Source organism: Cuculus canorus, chromosome 7 (genome assembly GCF_017976375.1).
Source record: "Cuculus canorus isolate bCucCan1 chromosome 7, bCucCan1.pri, whole genome shotgun sequence".
In the NCBI taxonomy this organism is placed as follows: Eukaryota; Metazoa; Chordata; class Aves; order Cuculiformes; family Cuculidae; genus Cuculus; species Cuculus canorus.
The window spans coordinates 6,640,660-6,665,222 of NC_071407.1; the positions used below are offsets into that span (position 1 = coordinate 6,640,660).

The 24,563-nt window shown below is 41.2% G+C and overlaps 2 long non-coding RNA genes across 5 annotated transcripts in view; one reads left to right on the forward strand and one right to left on the reverse strand.

The window, feature by feature from the left end:
- Nucleotides 1-3,194: 3,194 nt before the first annotated feature.
- The window catches only part of LOC128852758 (uncharacterized), a 53,212-nt gene continuing 31,843 nt past the window's right edge, over nucleotides 3,195-24,563 (reverse strand). For 2 of the 4 annotated variants that reach the window (XR_008450809.1, XR_008450807.1), the window contains exon 14: nucleotides 22,782-24,305. This is a non-coding gene — a long non-coding RNA (uncharacterized LOC128852758). Of the gene's footprint in view, nucleotides 3,328-22,781; nucleotides 24,306-24,563 lie in introns of those variants that run through there. The other 2 variants (XR_008450808.1, XR_008450810.1) reach the window with 2 other exon arrangements.
- On the forward strand, nucleotides 14,888-21,344 carry LOC128852760 (uncharacterized). Its single transcript, XR_008450811.1, has 4 exons — nucleotides 14,888-15,070; nucleotides 15,714-16,216; nucleotides 16,942-17,088; nucleotides 20,893-21,344. It is a non-coding gene; the product is annotated as an uncharacterized LOC128852760 (long non-coding RNA).

The window sequence follows — 24,563 nt, forward strand, 5'->3', positions numbered from 1 at the left end:
ATAAAAGCGGGAAGTGTTATCTCTCGGATTTTTGCAGGCAGGACTATCATGTGCATTTTGGCGCATGAAACATCCAAAAGACGAGCAACAGAGCGGTTCTCCTGGCCTATGGATTTGTCTTCAGAGGTAGATGGTTACGATACACCACCTGCACAGAGACAGGGTGCACTTGCCATGTGGAGAAATGGTACTGCCATGCAATAGTAAGGACTTGGGTCTTGTTTCCGTGGCCCATAGTATATATAGATATAGTCACGCTACAGAAAGGAATCTTAAAGAGCCAGGACACTGAAGGGCCTGTTATCACCTGTCTGTACATAGAGAAAAGAAAGTGTTGAGGGCCACGCTCATTATTAACATACCTACATGCACCTTAATCCGGTCTGTTGTGAAAGCCCTGAGTTTCTCCCAAGAAGAGAAAACCCTGCCGTAGTGCTTTTTTTTTGTGTGTGTGTGTGTTTATTCTCCTTCTTTTGCTCTCTCTCCCTTAAAATGTGGCTGAAGACATTCTCAGGGGAGTTTTCAGTAGCAGGCTGGAGCCTTCGGGGAGGGGGGACAGGGCTGAGACTGATACGGGTGCCCTGCAGCCAGAGCAGTCTCAGCAGGGTGCACAGCTCTGGTGCTCAGTCTTTGCAAAGAGAAACTTTCAGTCTCCTACAGGATCATACAACTTTACAGAAAAATGCAAGCTGATCTGAAAGGTATTTCAGCTCAAAAGTAGTTTTCCGGTATTAAACACACATTGTGCCTTCCCACTGGGATGCACAGTGGAGAGAATTAGGCAGCATGTGGGTTTGTGTTGGTGTATTCCTTTGGTCTGTTTGTTACCAGTTAACACCAGGTGTGTCTTCAGCCAGGATGCTAAAAGGCAATACAAGACCCAGACCACTGAGGAACTGCTAAGTGATCACAGACTGTAGCTTTGCTGGGATTAACTGGAATTTCCTTTAATTTATTTGTTTTATCTTCCCTCCTGCCACACTTCTAAGCACCTGCCTCATAAAACCTCTGCATAAATGATTAAACACACAGAGCCCCTCAGCTACAAAATGACAAAGATGACAGTGGCAGTAACTGTGACTGTGTCATCAAGCCATCCTCCATCCAGAGCATACAGATGTGAATGAGAGGGCCTTCCATCTGTCACTAGCAAATACCTAAACATTATCCAACAGTGCAGCAAAGCTCTCAGCCTCTCCGTTTTGTGATATTCATCAGCTATTCACATTCCATTTATTCTGTCCAATACATTTTTAATGTGTAGGTTGCAATGCAATGCAATGCTGAGCCAGTAGAAGCCAGTCAATTTTGCCTGATCTCTCAAAAAGTAGATTGTCATTTCTCTCTATTACGGCTTATTTACTGTAATTGCTTTGTGCACACGTAGCCAACAGTAAAGTGCTTGTCTTATGCTCCCCTATAGAAAAGTAACCTTCTGATCAACCATTTCTCTCACGAAATGTACTCTTCAGTATTTCACCGGTAAATTTGCAATCTGTCACACTTTGTTACCACATCAGTGTGATAAAGACACTATAATTTGCATTCAACCTGCATGAAAAAATGAATGTGAGAGGTTACACGTTGCATCCATAGAGCTTCTACATCTGGAGAGAAAGCGGTGCTCAAATTTGATTAAATTTCTATTTCTTGCCATTTCCACGTCAAAGTATTAAGCATTTTAGACGTGCCTATAGCACAGTAACCTGCCAATGTTTGTCATGGTCATGTTTAGCTGTTACTGCTGAAATAATGCTAATGCTCAGTCTGTACATAGTGTAAGTCAGTATGACAGGACACCTCTGATGGCTTGAATGTGTTTTCATTTTGCCACTGTAGTAGAGAAGCAGAGAGGACTTTTGACTGAACTCCAGACTTGAGGTCATCTCTCTGTGTCTGGCTACTGCAAAAGCGCCTGATGGAGCTGTTGGACAGCCAATAAATGAATTCAATAAAGCATAAGTGAGCTTACCAAACAAATTATTACTCTGCCTCTCGTCAGAGCTGTTCATGTGCTTAATGTACTTGTAGTAGAGCGATTTCTCTTCACTACCGCTGGGGACAAACAGCCTTTCAGGCAGTGGAAGCTTGGCAGCAAAAATGGTCTGTAAATCATTATGCTCCAGTTCTGAGAGGATGACAGTGATCCATGCAAGACATCCAGGGACAGCCAGGAGGTGGGAGCCTTGGTGGTCTGGTCTTCCAGAAATGCAAATCCAGCTGCTCCCTGCTTTTTCTACATAATGTTTCTTGCTCCTTGCTTGGGGAAATCATGCAGCTCTCCACACTTTGCATCCTTACATTCCTGGAGGACAGCAGCTGAGAGAGTGTGGGGCTTGCTGAGATCGTGGGTAGTGAGGTCTGACTGCCTTTACATCTGTGATGCTCCTCCTACGCAGACTCTGCCTCGAATCTGCAATGGGCTCACTGAACGGCTGAAGCTGGCAGGTTTCTTCTTAGAGCAGGATCAGCCACAGCACGTTGCTCGAGATGATGTTCAGTCATACCCTGAACATCTCCAAAGACAGGGACTGTACAACTTCTCTAGGAGACTTGCACCAGAAAACCTGTTGGCAAGAGCCATTGTTAACAAGAATGCCTGAAATGAGCCATGAGATTGGCTTGAGCTTCTGCCTTCTCTGGTTTTCTTCTTCTGCTGGACTTGTACCATCGGTCTTGTACCTTGACACCCAATGGCAGCAGTATTTTTTTACCATTTCTTTAATGTTATACTGACTGCTTCATTCCCCCAAGGGAAAAACAATGAGAGCTATTTGGTTTAATGAAGATTAGAGGAAAATGAAAGTTAGAGCTGGCTTTTTAGAAATGAGTTAACAATTGTTTTCTTTAAAAGTTATTTATAATCCAGTTTGAGTTGCAACTGGACATTTTAGTACTTTGCCTTTTTACTTTTCTTGTCAGTTTCCACAACTACTAAAAAAGAGCAGAATGCATGGCTGAAAGGGAATTACTGTTTCTTTGCACCATTTGTCATTTTAACTAGCTTTAAAAAGCAAGACTTACGGTGTATCTTGGTGGTTCTGATATTTGAAAAAGTACAAAGGCTTTGCAAGTGTACACAGCAACAGAAGGAGTAGAAAACACAAAGAGGGAGAAGAGCGGGACAATAGAAAAAAACCAATTTACTCAATTTCCTGGTCATCTAAAAGCATGTGGGGTTTTTTTGTAATATTTGAACAAGCTGAGCGGTTCTTCCATTGGAAGATGAAAATTTATGTCCACAGCATCTGCTTTGCTAAGACAAATTAATGCATGTTGTCATTGAACATCAGCATTTGCCAAGGCAGTTTTCCTTCTGCACACCATCTGTGGGAAAAGATGAGTTTTAGTTCCTGAGACTATAACAGAGGCAAACAAGGTGTTTGAATTCCATACCACCAAGGAATAGTTAGTGTCCATCTCCAAGAGGTGATTATGCAACAAGCCAAGTGAATAGTGACAATTGAATCACTGCCAAAGTGATGACAATATAAATAACGGTAAATGTTATGAAGACAGGACAAGACTTGCTATCTCATTTCCACCTTGAATATGAAGGGGCAGGCAGTAAAGTTAATTTACTGCTTCCAAGATGGATGGGCTCTGTGCTGTAATATCCCAGTTGTCAGGAAAGCCACCCTGCTTGGCATTTATTCAAGCAATTGCAGTCTCAAACAAGTGATCCTTCTGGACAATTGATTAGGCTTCCTTAGTGTGAGGAAAATGATGCCTACCTGACTTTCTCTGGGATTTTTTCCCATGGGTTGCTGATTATCAACAGTCACCATGTTATGCTTCCTCCCAATCCAGTTTGCTGCTGAGCCTTCTTGGGCTCCGTCACGCACCCAGCACCAATTATCTGGTAGCACTTTGTTGTCCAAAGTCAGTAAACAAGGTGCTAGCAGAAGTGGTAGTGGTGATTAGTGAGATTTTCTCCCCTCGCAGGTCCCACAGAGCTGCTTGGATACTTAGGCTGATGTCCCTGGTTATAGGAAGCCGTGCCAGAGCTGGATAGTTCAGAAGAGTGCACTAAACTTCCACATTCACCCAAAAAATGCAAGCACTGGCTTTGATGTAAAGCTCTGGAGTCAACTGGAGACTGATTCTCTGACCATTGTTTAAAGCTCACAGGGAAATAGTGTTTTGGAGGTATTTAGATTTCTAAAGATGCAAAATTTAGGCAAAAAAACCACTGAAGTGGGCAGATTCATGCATAAAAATTAACTCATGAGCAAGTGCTTTGCTATTGCAAGGAACCTGGGGAAAGTGGTGAACTCTATGTGCTGACAAAAACGTTTTCCATTAGCCATTTCTAGAAAATGCTGAGAGGATTCATAGTGGAAGAAAACCAAAAGAATTCCTTGCTGTCCCAAGGAGTCTAACAGCACCATGCCAGGCCTCCAGTCCCTCAAATCAGTGCTGTCCACAGGCTTGAGCTACACCTTTTCACACCAGTGGAGTAACTGGTATAATAACAGCTCATATTCTCTTTTCCATTGAGTGCGTTGTGTTCCATTACAATTGATAATGGACTATGGGCTGAGGACAAAATTCCTTCTCGGCATTAATAATTCCCTTAATTACCAGCTGATAATCCGGAAACAAATCTCACCTCTAACATGAAGTATTCTACTGAAAAAGCTGTTCTTTTGTGCCTTCTGGAGAGAACGGAGGAAGCCCTGTTCTCACACATTTCTATTTATGACTGTAAGCAGCCATGTAAAGCCGGATTTGATAAAGGGCCTTATCATATACGACAAAGCAGTTCATCTTAGCAACTGTAAATGCCAGGGCACTGTATAAATCATTTTATGGCATCAGTTTCTTTATACTTGAAAGGTTTCTCATGTCCGATGCTGTCTGTCTTTGGGTCTAGCACTGCAGAAAACACTTCTCCGCAGGTGATATGTGAATGGACCTGATCAATGGCAATGCACACACACAGCAAAGTGACATTAATCCATTAAAACACACTGGGGACATAAGTCTGTGCAATGAAAGGTGCTGCCTCAGGGAAAGCCGTTGTATGAACGATTTGTGGTCCAGCTGTCAAAACAGGAAAGGAGCAGGACTTTGGGCAAAGACCTGCTCTGAACCCTGTGAGGGAGTTGTCCCCCTACAGCTGCATCACAAGGGTCACGTCCTACACATAAGGCTTTTCTGGGAGCTCAATTTTTTGAATGGCAAACTAGAAATAGTCTGCTATAAATTCATTGGTAATAATGATCATCACCAGCTACAGTAAGATTAAGGCAATATTATGTTAATGGTAAGGTCATAAAACAGGGAACGCATTTTGGAAAAATCATACCCCTAGCACTGAGCCTGTATTCATTCTCAGCTGCCAATCTGTGGATGCACTAAAATCTTCTGTGAAACTTATTTTCTGAATTTGGGTAGGTTAGAAGAATTCCTCGTTACTAAAGTGCTCGCTTGTTACTGATCTTCTAAGAAAAATTTAAATTCTGAGTCAGAAACTAAATCAGAGAAAAATATTTTTCTCATTTGTTACACATGATCATCATATTCTCTAGCTTTGTATTATTTTCACACACAAATTCATCATGTCTCATATGTCTGTATTTACTCATTTATCATTAGGATCATAAGTATGATTTTTTTTTTAATCCATAATTTCAGGAACCTACGCTATCTGGCACGAGTTCTGCAAAGCTTCGTGATGCTCAGCTCATATCTGGAGACCTCAACATTAGGCAACAGGTAATCACAAAACCAAACACCATCATACCCTGTATAAGTATTGCATTCTTTATACTTCAGTTCTTGGCATAGAATTTAGCACCAGAAACCCCCTTTTCATTCCAGGGAATATGAAGCTAGTTCTCTTCAACAAAGGTCTGGAGTATTTTCTATGGTCTGTCAAATCCTTTTTATTGCAACACTTTTCATTTAAGAAAAATACTTGTTTGCTCATTTCAAGTCTCAAAGCAGATCATCTTCACCAGATGTGGAAAGCAATCATGATGGACTAGGACAGGAATGAGGACAGGGTTCTGTCTGTTCTGTCTTTCAGAACATATGTTCTCTCTTTATTCCTGTTCCGCTCCTCAGTCAGTCCATTCACCACTTTGCTATTGACTGGGGCTCAGTCTAGAGACTCTCATTCACTGTAGCAAATGAGCCAATAAATCTAACATGTCATAATCCCAAACAAAAAAAAACCATGGACCTCAATTTTCCATCAGAGTAAACTTGCCTAGCCAGGGTAAATACTTTATTCAGTTGTAATTTATGTCAGCTGAGGATATGATCAAATTATTCTAGCTTGTACTACTGAATTTGTATAGTGGAATTTATATGGATTTTATTCATATGCATTTGTAACTTAGAAGAGCTGGTCATAATGCATAGTGAAACTAGGACCTCTTTATAACTACAACCTCTTTCTTCCTCCCTGTGACCATCAAATGAGAGCTTTTGTGTCTCCTGTTGTAATGTCTCCTGCTCTTGAAGACACATCTAAGAATCATTTCCAGGGCTGGGAGAACCTACTGCTTCAGCCTTGACCATAATTGGAAGGGGAAGGAAGGAGACCTGGGGGAAGGGGATGAATAATAACTTTCCTGTCTTGTGTAATTTTATAGATGAGGGTAGATCTAACCACCATACCCACTCCCAATGTCCTTGTCCTAATCATCTGGAAATAGCATCCCAGGACATTTACTGTCTTCTGCCTCTCCACCTGAGGCCAAGAGAAACAGCCCCAGCATTGCAGCTGGACAAATGAGTCCACAGGCTCTTTCTGTCTATTTGTAATCAAACACTAATTGATACAACCAGGAGATTCTTGGACTGAATCTGAACAAGATTGTAATAAATTCTTGGGGGATGAGGGGCAGGAGTTTTTTCTTCAGAAGACTCTCTCCTCTGGCTAAGGTTGCAGAACCATGATCTTGTCCCTCCTGTGATTTGGATACTGCAAGTTCTTTGCATCTTGGAGCTACATTGTCAGCACATCCAACTACGCTAGCATTTTCTCTGCAAGGCTTCGCTGTAGTTGCTTCTTGCCTTCATGACAGCCACTGTATGCAATCAGGCTGCATTGAGGATGGGAGGTATTTTTAAAAAGGATGAACCTAAAAATCCATTGAAAATCTCTACTAATCTTCTCCACACTTGTGTTACAGCTGTGCAATAATTTCCTGGACTCATTATTATGGAAGCATTTTGTGGCCATATTACGCAGTCCAGCAGTTACCAGCGCTTAGTCTTCATTCATTTGTAAATGATACATCATCTCCATTTCCATATGCCTAAGAAAGTGATTCTATTAATACGATTACACTTTTGATGTTTCCTAACTAAGGCTGCCTGTCACAGCATCTGCTTGTCCCAGAAAAAAAAGCACTAAGAAGTGTTTTCCCATCTTTTTCACTCATGTAATCTGCGTTAACTCCATTGATTTTGTTCTAACTTCCAGAAGAGGGAGTTGAGTGGAGGCGGAAAGTTAATGAGATGAGAGGATAAGGACTGTAGCAGCATCTGTACATTGTCAGAACAAGAGTCAGTCTAGTCAGCATCCTGCAGGCGTGGTAGCAGAAACTTAAGGAGAGAGCAGAGAAGATATCTGTAGGGACATCTTTGCCCTGGTATATATGTTCGGAGACTTGGAGATGTTCTGTTTTGGAAGATGCATTTTTGGTCGTGTTCAATAGCTGTAGTTAGACCATTCTTTCACTGAGCCTGTTCAATTTCTTTTTGAGTCCATCTTTCCTTTTGTCTTGCCTTCAGCCTGGAGAAAAAACCAGGTTTTGCTCCAGATTGAAGAGATCAAGCCTATTTAATATCAATGTATAAAGGAACCATTTGATATCTGTGATCATTGTTCTCTTTTCCTTTCCTAGAACTCTTGTACCTTCTTTGAGATGGGGGGGGGTGTGCGTGTGTGTCTGTTAATATCACAATGAAGGTTCAGACTCAATATGAAATAATGACGTTTGTCTCTTTTATTGGTTGTTCTTTTCCTTATGCTTTGTATCACTTAATTTGTCTTTAACTTAATACGATTTAAACTGACCATCTGTAATACCACTGTGGTGTCCTTCTTGAATGGCATTTTCTAAACAAGAGCCCATCGTAGTTTTAGGGAGTTGTTTTTTCCATAAGTATTAGCTCTCACTCATTAGTATCAAATTTTGGCTTCTTTTCCAGACCATTTCGAAATCTGTTGACTCACACAGGTACAGTAAGACTCCCCTAGTGGTCTCTCCATGAGAAAGCAGTCCATTTACTCCTTCATTTGTTTTTCTTTCTTTTGACAGTTCAAGAGAGGACATCCACTTTCATTCCACAACAGCTCAGTTCCTCTGAAAGCCTTTGGAGTCATGCCTCATCAAAAAAATTTGATAACTGAAGTACACCACATTAACTGGGCTACCATTATTTGTATGCTCATTAATTCCTCTTTGAGGCTTGGTTTCCTGACAAAAAAAAAGATGTTTCAACTGTTCCTCCTATACCTAATTTACCCATATCTGTATAATTTTATTCTTTTTAATAATTTCATCCAATTTCCGTGCTACAAGCTGCAAATGCTGGTTTACAGCTTTCCAGAATAAAAGTAGTTCTGGATTATTTTTTCCAGCAATTTAAAACACTTTCTTTTTAATTTATACTGTTTTTTTCCAAATTGTCTAAGAAAATAAAATGAAAAAGTAAAAGTAACAAGTTTGAAAACGTTTTAATATCAAACTATTAAACCTTTATTACCATACAAATCATTTAAAGGCTTTCTCCAGAGCCTATCAGACAGAATGAGCTTTGGACCAGTCTCCATCCAGACTTCCTTTCTCAGGATTACAATAGCAGATGAAATTATTGTGCAAGTGTTTGTGTTTCTCTCTTCCCAGCAGCTCAAAAATTAAGCTTACAGGCTAGAGTTTAGTTGGATTTTGGCCACCATGATCCATCCTAAACAATATATGTTTGCACTAGGAAGTTTCAAATGCAACTTCTAGCAAGAGGAAAAGTTTTCCATGGAGCTCCAGACCTGGTTTTGAGTGTGTGGCTCACCAAGATCTGCATCCTGCATGAGCTGCAGGGAATATGGAGATAGGTATGAGCAGAGTGCAGACCAGCGTTGGGTAGGTTATATAGAGCTGGCATCTGACAGTACAACGGGTAGAGAAAGAAGGTCAAATGTGGCATTCATTACCTCATTCACAGCCTGATAAATTAGTCTTTATCCTGAACTCTTTGGCTTTTGCCACCCACAGCCCCCATGACTTCATCATCATACTGAATAATTCAATAAATACTTTTAAACTCCAGCTATTATTTTCTATTTAAAGCTTCCTACATTATGGTTTGTGGGGTTTTCAGGAACTGCTGAGTGTCAGTTCTATTGTTTTTTATCTTTTATAAAAGGCACAGGGAAGAAAGCAGGTAGTGTTTGTTGGTGTAGCAAACACACGATTCATTGAAACTGGCATAACTGACAGACTAGAAAAACAACTACAAGAGTGGGTAAGAAAGGCATAGTGACCAGAGAGTCCTTGAGGGTTAGAAGCAGCAGAAAGGCAGCAAAAGAAATTAAGCCATTTGTGGCACTTACCGGTAGAGAGACTGAGAGGCACTGAGGTAGAGCTGAAGAAATACGTGGATGGAGCATCTATTGTTTGTATAGATTTGAGGAAAAATAAAGAAATAAAGAGGTGAACAGAGACAGGAGGGTAAGGTTTGCATTTTAGCTTTAGGGAATGAACAGTCAAAATGAGATATTCAGGCTGTGGCTGAGGGAAAAATGGCAACAGAGAGAGGTGAAAGAGAGAGACAGGAAACAAAAGTCATTCTGAAGCAAAGCAGTATTGAATTTCACCTTGTCTTCACCTAAACCAGTTTTATTCTTCTCTACATTACAAGACAAATAATGAGAATAAAATAATTGCCTCAGCCCCACGCCATGCCTAAAGGACAGTGACACTGCATACCCTCAGCGCCTGCAAGGCACAGGACAAAGTACAGTGCAAGGTGAAAGGATGTCTCATGTAGCATTGTGCAACAAGTCCATGTTAGCATGGCTTCGGACTTTTGCTCTAGTTGTGCGAGATGATCATGCTCTGCTTGACCACTTGGTCAGAGCATAGAGTTAAGCAAAAGGAATCAAATCTCTGTTTACTTTCCTGTTAAAGACTGTTTCTAAACAGTTTCCAGTATCTGGAAAATTTGACATTTCAAGGACATCACAATACAATGTTCCAATTTCTACAGTCCTGTAAGTTTTCACAGTTTCTAGTAGCTGTCCCCGTTGTCTAAAGCTGTGGGAATTTCTTATATGAGGATATAAAATACATTAGGAATGGAGCCCTTAAGAAAAAAAAAAGTGCAGTTGTTTCTTTCTCTTTCTTTCTTATTCCTATATTTGACTTTCACCTGGGTAAATTCTGACGAAACTGAATGGCAGAGAGAGGTTTCTTTGTCAATTTTACCAAGAGTTATTAATAAATTTAATTTTCAGAATCTTGTCATACACACATTCACCAAATCATTGTTACAGTGGTTCCTCTTCTTAAAGCCTAATTTTCTATGGCATTGAATTACCCTGACCCTCATCTAAGTCTGTCTTCCATGAAGTCTTGAGGGACTTGGACCTCTAGAGGCCTTAAATACAGGCAGCACCACTCCCCAGAGAATGCAACACAGAAAAAATGTTCTCCCAAATCTTCGAGGACTTTTTTTTCCTTAGAGAAGGCAACAGTGATAAAATCAACATTAATCCTGCATTGCTCCATTCCGCTCTCAGGAGAGAAGTCCCAGTGAATTATGGTGTGAAGCCATTTTCATTTTATCATGTTTTAATATCTAGCAAAAAGTTCCAAAGAAAAAGCTACATTTCTTTTCTAGCTAGGAAAAAAGAGTTAATAATTTACAGGGACTTAATGGAGACTATTCCACCTGGCATATTAAATGAAAGAAGCCAAGGCATTCTAACCATCTCAATATTATCTTTGCTCTACTGCTCTCTAAGAGATGAAGCTTATGTGATTCCTAAAAGTAGTGGCACAGGAACATTACTGAACCTGCATTTAGAAATTTCAGACATTTGCATCCTGACCCAGCAATAAGAGGAGACCTGCACTCTCTCTTCTCCCTTTGGGCTCTGCAAAAAAGACACTTGTCTGCCTAAGCCGGACAGAGCAGTGTTTTTCTCAAGCCATATAACCTATATTGTATGCAGTTCTGATTTGACATAGAGCCTTCCCTTACTCCACCCAAAGCACTGCTTAGTGTAGGGGGATGAGCATCTGCCCTTACTCTCTCTGTTGGCCTCAACAAATGCACCCTGAAGCAATGCAGCAGCTGCTCTGCACTTCTTCAGTGACTGTCTTCCCAGGGAAAAAGTTGGGGCTGACTCAGCAGGGAATTATTAGGAATACTATGGATGAGAGTTACCAAGCCTGGTAAATTCCTGGTAAAATAACATACAAAATGGAGTTGGTTCCTGCCGTGCTCTGTCTTCTGTACATTTGGTGTCAAATGGAAATAAGCAGGTTTGCCCTTCTCTTAATTGAATGCGAACTGTCCACAGTGGATACTGCAAACATCTATATTGACCATTTTATCTTCCACAGACTGGCTGCAGAACTTTGAGGGATGCTGTACAGGCCCAGAGATAAATACAAAGCAGCCTGGAAGTTAAATGAAGTTAAAAAAGTCCAAGGTGATTTCTCAAAGACTACTGGTTCCATTTCACCCTCACACCCTGCTGCACCACAATAAAGTGGCTCCAAGACACCCAATGCCAAGAAAGAGACGCTGTTTTATCTAAAGAAAAAGATATCTGTAGCTCTCCCGCAACTCTCTCCTCACTCTCAGGCACAGCTGCTAATAATAAAATGTGCAAAGCAAGTATCAGGGTTTGAAAGAGAAATGACAAGAAAGGGAATGAAAGGAATGGAGGCTCTGATGGTTACTTGCTCCCAGAGTGATTTGCATTTGTTTTCAGTGCCGGGAACAGACAGTAAGATCCAGTAAAGTCACAAAATACATTGTAACCTCTGTGTCAAGTTTCTGTGGAGAATATAAAGGTTTTGCTTTGGTTTTTTTCAGATTCCTAGCGCTAGATGTTTTCATCACTATCTTCTCTTTTTGAAGCTGGATTTTTTTTTGTTGTTTTGGTTTTCTAGATGACCTTTAATTTCTAACCGATTCCCTGAATAACAGTCATAATTATTGCAAAATCCTGGTTTCTCATTTGACAGGTAGTACAAAACAAATCTGAACACATGCTGATCAGCACGTTGACCACCACACTGAATAACACTGCTGAGAGTTTGATCTCAGCAGCCCTCAAAAGCCTTAGTTAATATACAGTCACTGTGTGAGCCCACAGATTTCAGAGTGCCTACAGAAAAAGAAACACACATCTGTTCAACAAAATGCAGTCATCTACTTTCACACCTAAAACGTGTCTTCAAATATTCACTTTATTTCAAAGGGATTTTGGAGAAATCTGCATGTTTTAGGATAAACCCTGAATTTGGCTGAAAGGGAACAAAGAACAACATTTCTAATAGGCAACGTACCCTGTCATATATCAACTTGTTGCAGTTTGTGTGGCTCTGGATGCTCGGGGTGGGGGGAAAGGAATTGTTTGCAGAATCATAGAATGGTTTGGGTTGGAAGGGACCTTAAAGACCATCTAATTCCAGCCCCTGTGTCATGGGCCTCCCACTGGACCAGGCTGCTCAAAGCCCCATCCAGCTTGGCCTTGAACACCTCCAGGGATGGGGCATCCACAGCTTCCCTGGGCAGTCTGTGCCAGGGTCTCCCCACCCTCAGCACCCTCTTCCTAAAGCCTCGTCTAAATCTTTCCTCACAGCTAACTATGTTCTTCCTCAAAGTGATAATAGTCATTTTTTTTCTCAGTAGAGGTTCTACTGGCCTGGCTGCTGCTGTTGTCCTGAGCTTCAGAAGATCACATGTGGCGTGGTGCTCTGACAAGTCTCACCTCATGGCACAAGGGAAGGGAAGCAGGCAAGTATGGACAGTAATGAGGAGAGAACAGAAACTCTCAGCTCTTGCTACTGGGCATCTCAGGCAGAGTGGGATGAGAAAGACCTTTCTGTCCCTTCTGTTTTCTAGGAACACCCTCCTGACATACTCTGGCTCACTGGGGACTTTCTAAGTGGAGAAAATGAGGCAGCTTTTTACCCTCCCTGTCTTTCAAAGCCTGTTGTGGCAGCTGAAATAGAAATCTTTAGCTTTCCCTCTCAGTTCCTCAAGGCAATCTAAAGGAGGTTATCATATTCTCCCTGCCTCAGCCCTTGGCTCTACTGTGGCGCTCAGGAGGGGCTTCCACAGTCCAAGCTCACCGCTAAGATACCATCTCCCTCACTGCTAACTAAGCTCTGTCACAAAGTGATAATAATGGCATGTCTCTGCAGCACTTAGGTAAACCCAGAGGCTCCTGGGAGCCAGAAAAGCACCTTCTCCAGAAGGGTCCCAACTACAGCTCCATACAGCCCTGCTGCTTCCACTCCAGCAAAGCCACGGACTTCCAAGCCTTCCTGTGCGAGGTGCCAGGGAACCACGCAGCCAACGGCACCAACACATTAGAGATACTTGATCCAGACACACAAAACATGCTGAACAAAGGAGGAAGCCAGAATGTGAGCCCTTTCATTCTGTCTCCAATCCCTCTTACTCTGTTCTAGCCTGCTCATCTTTCAGTATGTTGCATTATAAAAGCAAATACCTGGAAGCTCAGCATGAAGTACATCACCTTTCTGGTGTATGTGACCACTAGCACAGTCCCAGAGATGGCTCTTGAAACAGAAATTTTCCCTGATAGATCTCCTGGTCTGTTTTATAGTCCTTTTATTTTCCCCTCTCCTAAAGAACGATAGCCCCGTGCATTGAGTTTTAATTGTCACCTGTAAGAATGCCACTGTTACCTGCCCCAGACTTGGTCTTTCTGCTCTCAGGTTTTCTCCTCCTTTAGGTTGAAAAATGAAGCATAATAGACTACTGTTGGTCTTCAATCTAGAGACACACAAAAATGGGGAATATACCAAAGAGGACAACCTTGAATTATCTAAATTGGCCACATTACCCGGGCGTCGTTTTTAGGAAAGTTTGTCACTCAAGGTCCAACTGAGTTCACATACTGCAATTCACAGAACTACTGTTATTAAAGGTGAGAATTTCTGTTCAGCCTGTGCACAAATGTGAGCCGGCAGATTGCCATCCTCATGAGCTACCAAGGGACAGGCTTCAAGCAACAGTGGTTGGGTGGTTTATTAGACTTTACTCTGCAATAGAATGACAGTGATAAAGAATTTACAGTTATTTGTTGATGATATTTTATCATTGGAACGGTTTCTCTGCTGCTAGTTTATGTAGGATGAAATACTGTTTCCAAAGCCTGATGTAGCTGTCATTGGGTGCTGATATTGGAATTTGATTTATTTAAAGAAAAAAGAAACTCCTGTACGAGACCCTCAGAAATGCTTCATAAAGATTTCTCTTCTAGCTTTATAGTTTCTGTTTGACTCCAAATTTCAGGATGTTCATTTGTAATGCATAAATCTCTGTGATTAGTTTAGCTTCACCAAGCAAAACTGCAGCTTCGTAGGACACAGACAAAAGAAGTACAGAGAAATACTTTTAAAAATCTTTTTTTCTCTTTATCAGAATATATACATCGAAAATGTAGGGGGGTGATCGTCCTTTTTCTTTTTTTCTTTTTTTTTTTTTTTTGTTATGGGATTGAGTCATGATTTTGTAAAACTCCAAATTCCGGAGAAAATTCAGGTTAGCTCTTCGAAGACGCGTGACAAGCTTGAAAACAACTGCTCACTAAAGCTCAGTTTGCTGCCAAAATACTGCCTTGTGACAAATGCATTGTCTTCTAAAACCATTAATCTGGCTTATATAAAAATACTCCATAACACTTCTTTACAAGCTCAAAACCTAACTTCACTGGTTTTTTTTCCGCAGGAAGACCATTTAGGAACCACAAGGAAGCCATAAAATAAGGCAATCAAGACCCAGCTTCTTAAAGTTAGAAAAATGACAAAACTGGTTTCAAGACTCAAAAGCTTCTGAGGTAATGGAGGAAGTGCTGAAAAAAATGCTCATGTAGCAAAAGGGTGAAGGGCTAGACAAGAGAGGCTCCTTTAGAAACCCCTACTCACTGTCCTCAGTCTCCTGGAGGGCTGTCACTTATGTGGAGCCAAGGAACAGGTTTGGATCAGTTCCTGCCACAGAGCTAGGGAGAGGCAAGGTGTCCCAGAAAACACAATTCACTTTGCTCTGAGGTTATTTACGGTGAAAGCAAAGACTCCTACTTTTCTCTGAGTTCCTTCAACACGGTCCCGCCAGTGGGACCCAAGAGGAGATTTTTCATCCATTGTGACTCCCTGGAGTACAGCAGATGCCTGGAAAATTCCTGCAGGTGCCTCTGTGGGATCCAGCACTGAGGTTCCTCAGTTTAGTAAATTACAGCCCAACACCTGAGTCATAATAATTAATCATTTTACCATCTTAGGAGAAAACAAGTTGGAACATTCCTGGAAAATGCCTGTAAGTGCCATTGTGGGATCCAAACTCAAGGTTCCTCAGTTTAAAAAATTACTGGCCAACACATGAATCATAATACTTAATGATTTTACTTTCTAAGGACATAACAAGTAAGGAGTAATTTACAGTATCATGGAAAGATGTTTAAAATTATATATTTTACTTCGTAGCTACTGTGGAAATTTCCTACCACAGATCTGAGAAGGCAGTAACTCACTAAACTACAGCTTCCGTGTGGCGTCTGAGTCTGAAGTGTGGTGGGATTTGATCTTTTCAGTCCATATGAGGGCCCACTAGAAAACCCACCATCTGCAACCTGGAACAAGTTCTGCACAGCATCTTCTCCTCATGCATGGAAATAGTGCCTCCCATTCAGCACATGCTTTTCAGCACATCTGAGGTACAACATATGATTTCCACGCTAGCAGTCCTGTCCCTGAAGGAAACTGCTGTGGAGCAGGCACCCCAAAGGAGATTGTGAAGAGAAGGTGGTCCTAGGCTTGCGCTATGTTCTGTCTTGGTAAACAGCAAAGCTAAAGCAGTAATCATCAGACCGTGCAAACCTATGAACAGCCTGTTGAGCAGCTTTGCAAATGACTTGGCTGCCTTGAGCAAATCTCTTTCTAATGTCAAGAAGAGACCAACCTCACACTCACTCATGCTACACCTCAAGGTACGTGACTTCATGAATTGCATCTGCCGGATAAGATATTCGAGTCTGCTCTGATTCAGACACTCTCCTGTACATCAGTGCCAACAGTGGATTGCTCATTTCATCTACCTCGGGTTTCTCGGTTACTGATAACAACAGATCGCAGAAAATTAGGTGCGATTTAGACAGTCAGCCAGTCCTAGAAACTATGGCTCTTCAGCCGTGTCGGCTACTGAGCCTTTTGGCACAGCTCAAGTTATAATTAACTCTTCAATGCTTTTGTATTTTTTTTTATAATATGTTGATGCAGATTTTTTGTGTCCTTCTTAATTTGCCAATGAAACACGGCACATAGAATTCATGTGTTTTGCTGGGGAAAACCTGTATAAAAGGCAGTGTCCAAAAACTACAGATTAAACTGTTTCCCAGTCGAAAAATCGTAAGAATTTCATGCAAGATGATTCTATAATCTGTCATCCTGAGGGACGCTTCTGATAAAATATGTTTGATTTTATCTGTGCCAAAGCCAGTTAAAGGAGAACAGTTTATTACTGTATAAACTCATAATTAAGGGTAATTTGCATATTTGAAAAGGGAACTTGTCTCCCTGTAATTTCAGATTGTTGGAGTGGGCCTTCAACAACAGCAAATTGGTCATTTCTTCTGGTACGCCACCATCTGTCACTACAGGCCTTTCTTTTATAAAGAACTTATGTGAATTTCACCCTTCATCTCCTCTTCTTTAGAATGGAGCACCTTCAGCCTGAGGACTTCAAGGCACCGAATAAAAGCTGCCACATTTGGAATACCCACGGAGGAATGTAATAAGAAAGTCAACAGCAGATGAATCCACCGAGGTCTGCCTTGGCTGATGTTTATAGCTCGCCATGGTGGTGAGTCTTATCCAAAGTTTCATCTTTTTTATCATGATTCAAATTCTAACTTTTGCTGCAGGAACATTTGGTCAATGAGAACTCTTATTCTTTCCCCAAACCATGAATGTCTTTTGTGAAGACAATTTGCTTGTTGATATAATAAAAAAATTGTGGTGATTTTTCCCAAATGCAGTATAATGTGACTCTGCATTCAATCAGCTCCCATTGATTTTCCTTGGATATTTCCCAGTAATCCCATGCCAGACCCCAAAATGGTTCAGGGCTGGAGTTAATATTTTCCTTTTTTAACAAAGAGCAGTAACAAGCATTGAGCAAATCTTCCAAAACAGTTAGCCGAACTGAGGGAACTCAAAACAACTCATTCCTCATCCCCAGAGTCAAATGTTTTTCCCGGGAGGGTTTTCATTTTGGCTTTAAAAATGTAACAAGAGGGGTTTGTTTTTAGTTTTTCCAGGATAAGGTTATTCACTCCAACAAAAATAGATAAGAAACTAGGATGCAGTTAACATCCTTAAGAAGTCAACAATCACATGAAAATGTATGGTTAGCTCAGCTCTTGATTAATGCCAAGTGAAACTCGTGCCTCGATAACTCAGAGCCCTGGGCAAATGCAGAAAACTTTCTAGAATTGTTGCCAGCTATATTGTAAACACGGGGAAAAGTGCCATTTCCCCATATGAGGCTGCAGCATGTTTGGTAGTCATGGAAGTTCTTTCAGTTCAGAAGTGTCTATTTAATGTTGCCCTGTGACTAACTGCATTATACACACCTGGTACGGACCAGACAGCGGCTCCACAGCCTGTCATCTCTCTGGTAAATCACAGTAATCAAAAGTGAAATGCCCTTTTCTTTCCGTTTCTTTCTTTAAAGGAAGTTTTTTGAAGAAAGAACAAAATACCAAGCGAGAGAACTGACGTAAAGCAGTAGTGGCCTTGAACCGCGTACCCAGCTGGTTTACAGAGGCACAGAGCTGCTGCGTATAGAGGAGAAAATGCCAGTTTGCATAGGCAAAAGGTTCTGGTTCACCAAGGTCACACAATTCAGGTGGTGTTACAGTAGCACAAAAAAAATATGGCTTTTGGCTCAGAGTCCTCACCCAAAGACGTATGGCCATTCTGGGACTTTTCCCATGTATCCACTGTCTGCAGCAGCTGGGTTGGCAGCTTGGTTGACGTTTTAGCCATTCCAGTTTGGAAGAAGACCGAGAAAGACAGTGTGGAAAAGATCCAGAAGAGGGACAAAAAAGTAGCTTTTCTTTTTTTCTTAGGCTAGCATTACGTCGGGGTTATGGAATACACAGGTCTCTCTGTGTGTCAATGACTTTCTGGGGTTTTGACCTAAAAGCCTCTTCTTTTCTGTAAATGGGCCAATAGACCTCTTTTTGTTTTGTACTACATAGTAAGGATGTACTTCTAAGCAGGTTCATCTACCCGGAAAGCTGTGTTTCTGTGACCCTCACTGCAGGCAAAGCTGCGGCTGCCCCACGGCCCTGGTGTGACAGGAAGGCAGGCAGAGGGCAACCAGGGACTGTCCGCTGGTGCTTCCCCTCCTCAGAGCCAGATAGACCACAAGTGATTACGGGAGCCTGTTTCCCTCAAGCAGAATTAGAGCAGCACTCTTCCCAGAGCCACCAGCTGCAGAAGTGCCTGTTTCAGTTGATTCACAGCCCAACACCTCTGACCCCGGCTTGCAGACAGCATGAATGTTCTAGATAACACATGAAACAGTATCTCAGATTATTGGGAGAAACTATTGTGTTATTTCTTACAGTGAAAACTGGTAGCTAGCTTTGGCACAAAGAAAAAACTGACTGCTTCCTTCTTGTGAGCTCTCTCCCAGATGTCCCAGCCCCTTTTTTGTGCTTTTTTGTGCTTTTCGTCTTTTTCTTTTCCACCCCATGGGTAAAAAGGACATTGTTCCTTTGCACTAAACATTAATGATTCATGTCTCTAAGGGCTGAACTGGAAAATTTCCTAGATTATACACCTGCCTCCTCTAGGAGGACTAAATGTACCCGCAGTGGGTGGACTTACTCAGGCTTCTATTAAGCAACATCTGTGGGTGTTTTTTTTAGTCCAGCTGTTAACATGTGACTTATTCCGCAGCTAGATCCACTATGCCAATGGAAAAAGTAGGATTCAAGCCTGCTACTGAAGGGAATGATTATAATAATTACTGTCACCATGAAATATCTTGCAAATGCCAGTGGATGGGCTCAGAGCCCCACATGCCAGCTGAATAAATGAGATCTTGCTACTCGCAGGATGTAGAGTCAAATGCTGCGAAGAGTTTTACGGCAGGCATTCATGGCTGAGAAATACCTGCCAAGATATTGGCCACAACCACAGCAGCCACCTCCTGATTCTGCTATAGATTACCACCTCTCTGAAGAACCAGCAGCTGCAATTTGTGCATGTCACACAAGGAACTAGGAAAGTCAGCTTGTAGGGCTGGCAAATGGTCTCTCCCATTGGACACAAAATCTCTTTCCATGCACGACTTAAAAGAGTCCACAATTAATTTGTCACTGTCAAAACAAGTTGAGGTATATAAGGCAGTGCTGAACTCCCTGACAAAAGATAACATGTTGGCAGCCCAGCCTTCTCGGTGCTGACCTGCTGGCTTCCTTCTGACTGCTGACACCCTGAGAGGGAAGGAGCAGGCAGATGGGCATGGTAACCTCTCACACCTCTGCATCTGGCGTGCAAAAAGTACAGCTGACAGAGCCATCAGGCCATGCCAAGGTATACATACACACCTCTCTGAAGAGGAACAAGAACAAACTGGCTAAATGTGACCACGAATTAATTTAGCCTGAAATTTAGGAAAGTTTGCCGTTATCGGGAAAAAATAATCAGTGACAGCAAACTCACCAACTAGACTTAAAATGTGATTGCATGTTAATAAATAGCTGTTATTTCTAATTAATCAATTAATCTAATTATAGTGGTTATAGGTTATGTAAATAATTGTCAACCAATTAATCTTTCATTAATTAGTTTTTAATTACTTCCTCTTTAATTAATTGATCTGTACTTTGCTTGCGTGTCTCGGTGGAGTACTCCATGACCCAGGAGATCCCTTCTTATCTCCCTTCTCCAATCTCATTTTTCCTGCCCTGTTTTTCATTGACTTGACATTAAACTCGAGTTCTTACCCTTCCCCTCTTCCATGCATACAGTGACCAAGGGAATCATATTTCAAGCAGTGGAAGAGTCCTCCTGTGACCCCACGATGCGCTAGGCACAACAGAGGCAGGGAGTTAATGCTCTCCATGGTCTCCAGGAGCACAGAGCAGGGACAAGGCATCCGCCAGTTTCTGGGATTGTCTCCAGTGGGGGATCTCTGTCCCCTCCCTCTGACTCTTTCCCAATTCCAATTGTCCCTATCGCTGGAGGGTGATCACCTTCCCTGCTGCAGCAGCACAAGGTTCCTTTGGGGGGCCACATGACAGGACCACAGAAAAAGGCCACACATGGAGAACTCCCAGCAGCAGCAATGAGTCTTTTTTTTCAGCGTGGGGCTATGTTCAAGGAGAGGAACGAAACAGAGAGTGCCGCAAGGATCCCATTTACCTTGCAAGGTGGGGAGATGGTGGTCGATGATGACACCCCAGTCTGGAGTAGTATATAGCTAGACAGGTTCAGCTTCAGAGCAGTAGAGGAAATGCTATTCAGAAGTGTACTCAGAAATGCTAATTCTCCCTCTCTGACCTCTTTCATACGGAGCGTACGAGGCCTGGAGTCACGGAGCCCAAGAAGCCACAGCAAAACCTTTTCTTACTTCTTTGCTTTCTTCTAGATCCTCTAGCTGAAGGTTCTCTGCTTCTTATGCATCTCAGGATTGATGCTGTGTTAACTGCTTTCCTACTGCTCATCTGCTCATCAGCCAAAGTACTTCACTGCTGCTCAGAAGGCAAGTTCAGGTTTGGGAACAGTTCTTTGTTATGCTCACTTATTTTTGCTTTTTCAAAAGCACTGCACTTGTCCATGAAATCTGTGCTCTGATCAGAGGTTTCCTTCACTTTCTACACTCCTGGCTGGTTATTTGTGGGTTTGCAGAGGGCAACAGACGCTTGAAATTTGTTAGAGGCAGTAAGGATGCTCATGGTTTCTGGATTTCGGATGTTTTGTTAACAGTCATCTCAGTAAACATAATGATACCCACACTGTGAACACACAAGTGTGCTCTCAAGTGCCTTCCATTAATCATTTCTGCTCTCAGGAAAATCATTTTAATCCTTTCCACCTTTATAGAGATGCCAGACTTAAAAGTGCCTTAAAAAAAGGATACCACAGTTTAAAAATCTACTCAAAGCTAAATGAAGGGTGATATGTATAAACAGCTCATTTAGTGAAAAGACCAGCATAAAAAGTTGACAAGCAAGAAAAAGCAATTGAAGGGATTAGTTTACCAGGACACAAGTTTAGAGATAAGTCCTTGAGATGCAGCATCTTATATTCAAGGATGCCTCAGAAAGTGATAGGGCTCTAGGAATATTAAATGTTATTCAAATTGTACAGAAAAGAGCCATACAGTTTAAAACAAGACAATAACACTCTGAGAATATCTGTCTACATGTTATATTTTTCTATCAGTGCTCATAATTTTGCCTTCTGCTGAGGACATTGCAAGATAGGGACAGTCAGGAAAACCAATCTGAATAAATAGAGTGAGTTGAAGTTCTTGAATTGTAATAAAACCCCAAGTGAAGACTTTTATTTAGAAGCAGTGTGTCTGATTTTTGTTTTAGCTTACTTTACGTAAAAAGTTTTTATTTTGGGGGATTTTTTTTTTGTTTTATAGTTGGTCAGAAAATGTCAAAAGGAAACTTTCCAGAGGAAATTCCCACTTCTCATTGCTAAATTTTTTTAAACAAAATACATGGTCCCTAGTTGTGTTTCATAATTCTGTAGTTTCTTCATAATAAGTTCATGGCTGGAGTCCATTAGTAGTAATAAATTTTTGTGTAACTCATACAACTCTTGAAATTCCCCTGTTTCCAGGTGACTAGTCAGCACCACCCTGCTTTGAACAAGTTGTGCTATTCCACTACAAACTCTCCTCCGCTGCATTGATTCTGGTTTGATTTGGATTGAGAAATTCCTGACAGAAACTGAACGTGTAATAACATGGTCTTGTTTTAGTCATTTTTCTGATAACAATCACTTCTTCCAGAAGCACTAAAGAAAATTAAGTACTGCAGCAAATGAACCATGCAAAATTATTTTCCCACCGCCAATGATGACAGAAAGCATTTAAAACAGTTCTAAATGGTTTATTGTACCATTATAATGGTGCATGGGGCAATTGCTCCAGTCTCAGAGCTCCATTGTCATTGTATTATTTATTATTATTTAAAGATTTGGAGAACGTCTCTTGCCATATTGGTTAGGTGCTTATTTACTCATTAAAGCTGATAAATTACATGCACTCAGAAATACCTACCAACAATGCTCGCAATTGTAAACACTGTAATTTCATCAAATTGAACAGAAAATCACAGCAAAACAATAATCAGACAAAACCTAAACCTCAGCATCTAAACTACAGCTTAAAACCTTGATAGACTCGACGACAGAGAACTTCAGGCGTCTCAGTTCACTAGCAGCTGTACTTAGCCTTACATACCAGCTCCTACGACAGCCTTGGAGCTGAATAAGCATTGTTTCTTAAATAACAAGAATGAGACCCATTTTTACATTACAACTTGACAACGTATTCCACAGGCAGAGACCCGCACTGGGTCTAATGTGGTTTTGTGTAGGAATCCAGGTATTCTCCCATCTGAAGCTCATTGCAGGGTACAGTTTTGCTTTGTACAAGCAAAAGCTTTGCTTTATCAACCTACAAGACACCCTTAACTTCTGCTGCCTTGGCCTTGCAGGAATGTTGTCGTTTCTGAGAATACTTTGAGCCATATTACTTTCTCATCAAAAATGTAGATATAAGACACAAGAAAAGCTAGATCAAGCATAGAAGACCTGAGGCATTTCTATGAGGCAGGTAAAGGCTCCTTTGAGAACATCAGAAAGAATAAGCTATACGCCAAGTTTTCCTCCATTAAAAAAAAAGCACAATTGAGCAGCTGTAATACAAATCCAGAAGGTCATGCAGCAGACAAGTGATAAATTTGTCCTCAAAGCACCCAACCACTCTCCCATGAGAGGCTGTGCATAGGTGTTATCTCCTCCTCTCCTTTTGAACTCCTTCAACTGAGAAGGAAACCTCTTAAAGATTCGTTAAGCTATAATATGAGCAGAAGGGACAGGCTAGTGACCAGAAAACCCATACCTGGATGAAAAGTCCTGGGTGAGCATTGTGCTTTAAGGTCCTCAGAAAGCAAAGTGTTTAATGGAAGTCCTGAAAGAGCTCCATCCAAGGCTATTGAGGGTCTTTGAGTCTACAAAAGATTTATTAATGCAAAAGCTGTCAAAACATGATGATGCAAATGAACACTGGTTAAATAATTCAACACATATATTTTCTCGCTAATTAAAGATTATAATCAAAAGTGGTAATGATTTTTGCAATCATGAGTTAAGTGTGTGGAAAAAGAACTCGCAAAGGGATTTTATTAGAATCAGTTCTGGGGTGTTGAAAAAAGGCTGCAAGAAACAGAACATAAACAAGTGTTAATTAATCAGATTAGATGATAGCTCAGTATGTGCATTTTCATAAAATCCAGTCAACTCTGTCGGTCCCTGTGCAAGATCTCTTTCACATACAGTGCACCCCAGTAAATTTTGTCTCACTTGATGAATTTCCTAAGCTCAGTAAGGATCTGATCATAAATCAAGATGTTCAAGGCAAGTGATTTTTTTTCCACAGCAATCCAGTTCTTCATCAATATAAATAAAAGATTTCTTTGATTGTCTGAAGAGGGTGTCTATCTGCAAAAGCATAGCTCTTTTCTTTTGTTTAGTTAGACATACCATCACTCTACAAACTGGCCTTGTAAGGGAAGGGCAAGGTCAGAGGAAGTCTAAAAAGAAAAGGTATGTCTCTCCTTATCTTTGGCAGGTTTTGATCAGGTTAATCATTCAGTAAAGTGGCCATGAAGAAAACAAAAGGGTAGTTAATAATCTCAATCATTCAGCCCTTTAATTCCTCCTAAGATAACGTGACAATGGGGCAAAGACGTATCTGTTCGTCCGAGGTGTACATGATGAAATCCTGCGTGTTCCATACAGACCATTCTATCTTCTGTGGATCTGTAAAATAGTTGGTTGCAAAAACACCACTGCAATTCACTTCATTTAAGAATATATCAAAAGGATCCTGATGTACTTTAGGGGTTATGATCCTTATTGATTCTAGGCTTTAAAAAAATAGTGAAAAGTATTCTTTCTTTCTATCTATCTATCTTTCTCTCTATCTATCCATCCATCCATCCCTCTATGCTTCATGCAAGGTAAAGATGTCTGTGTAGAGGGGAGAGAGAGAGAATATTAGCTCACATTTCTAGGGGC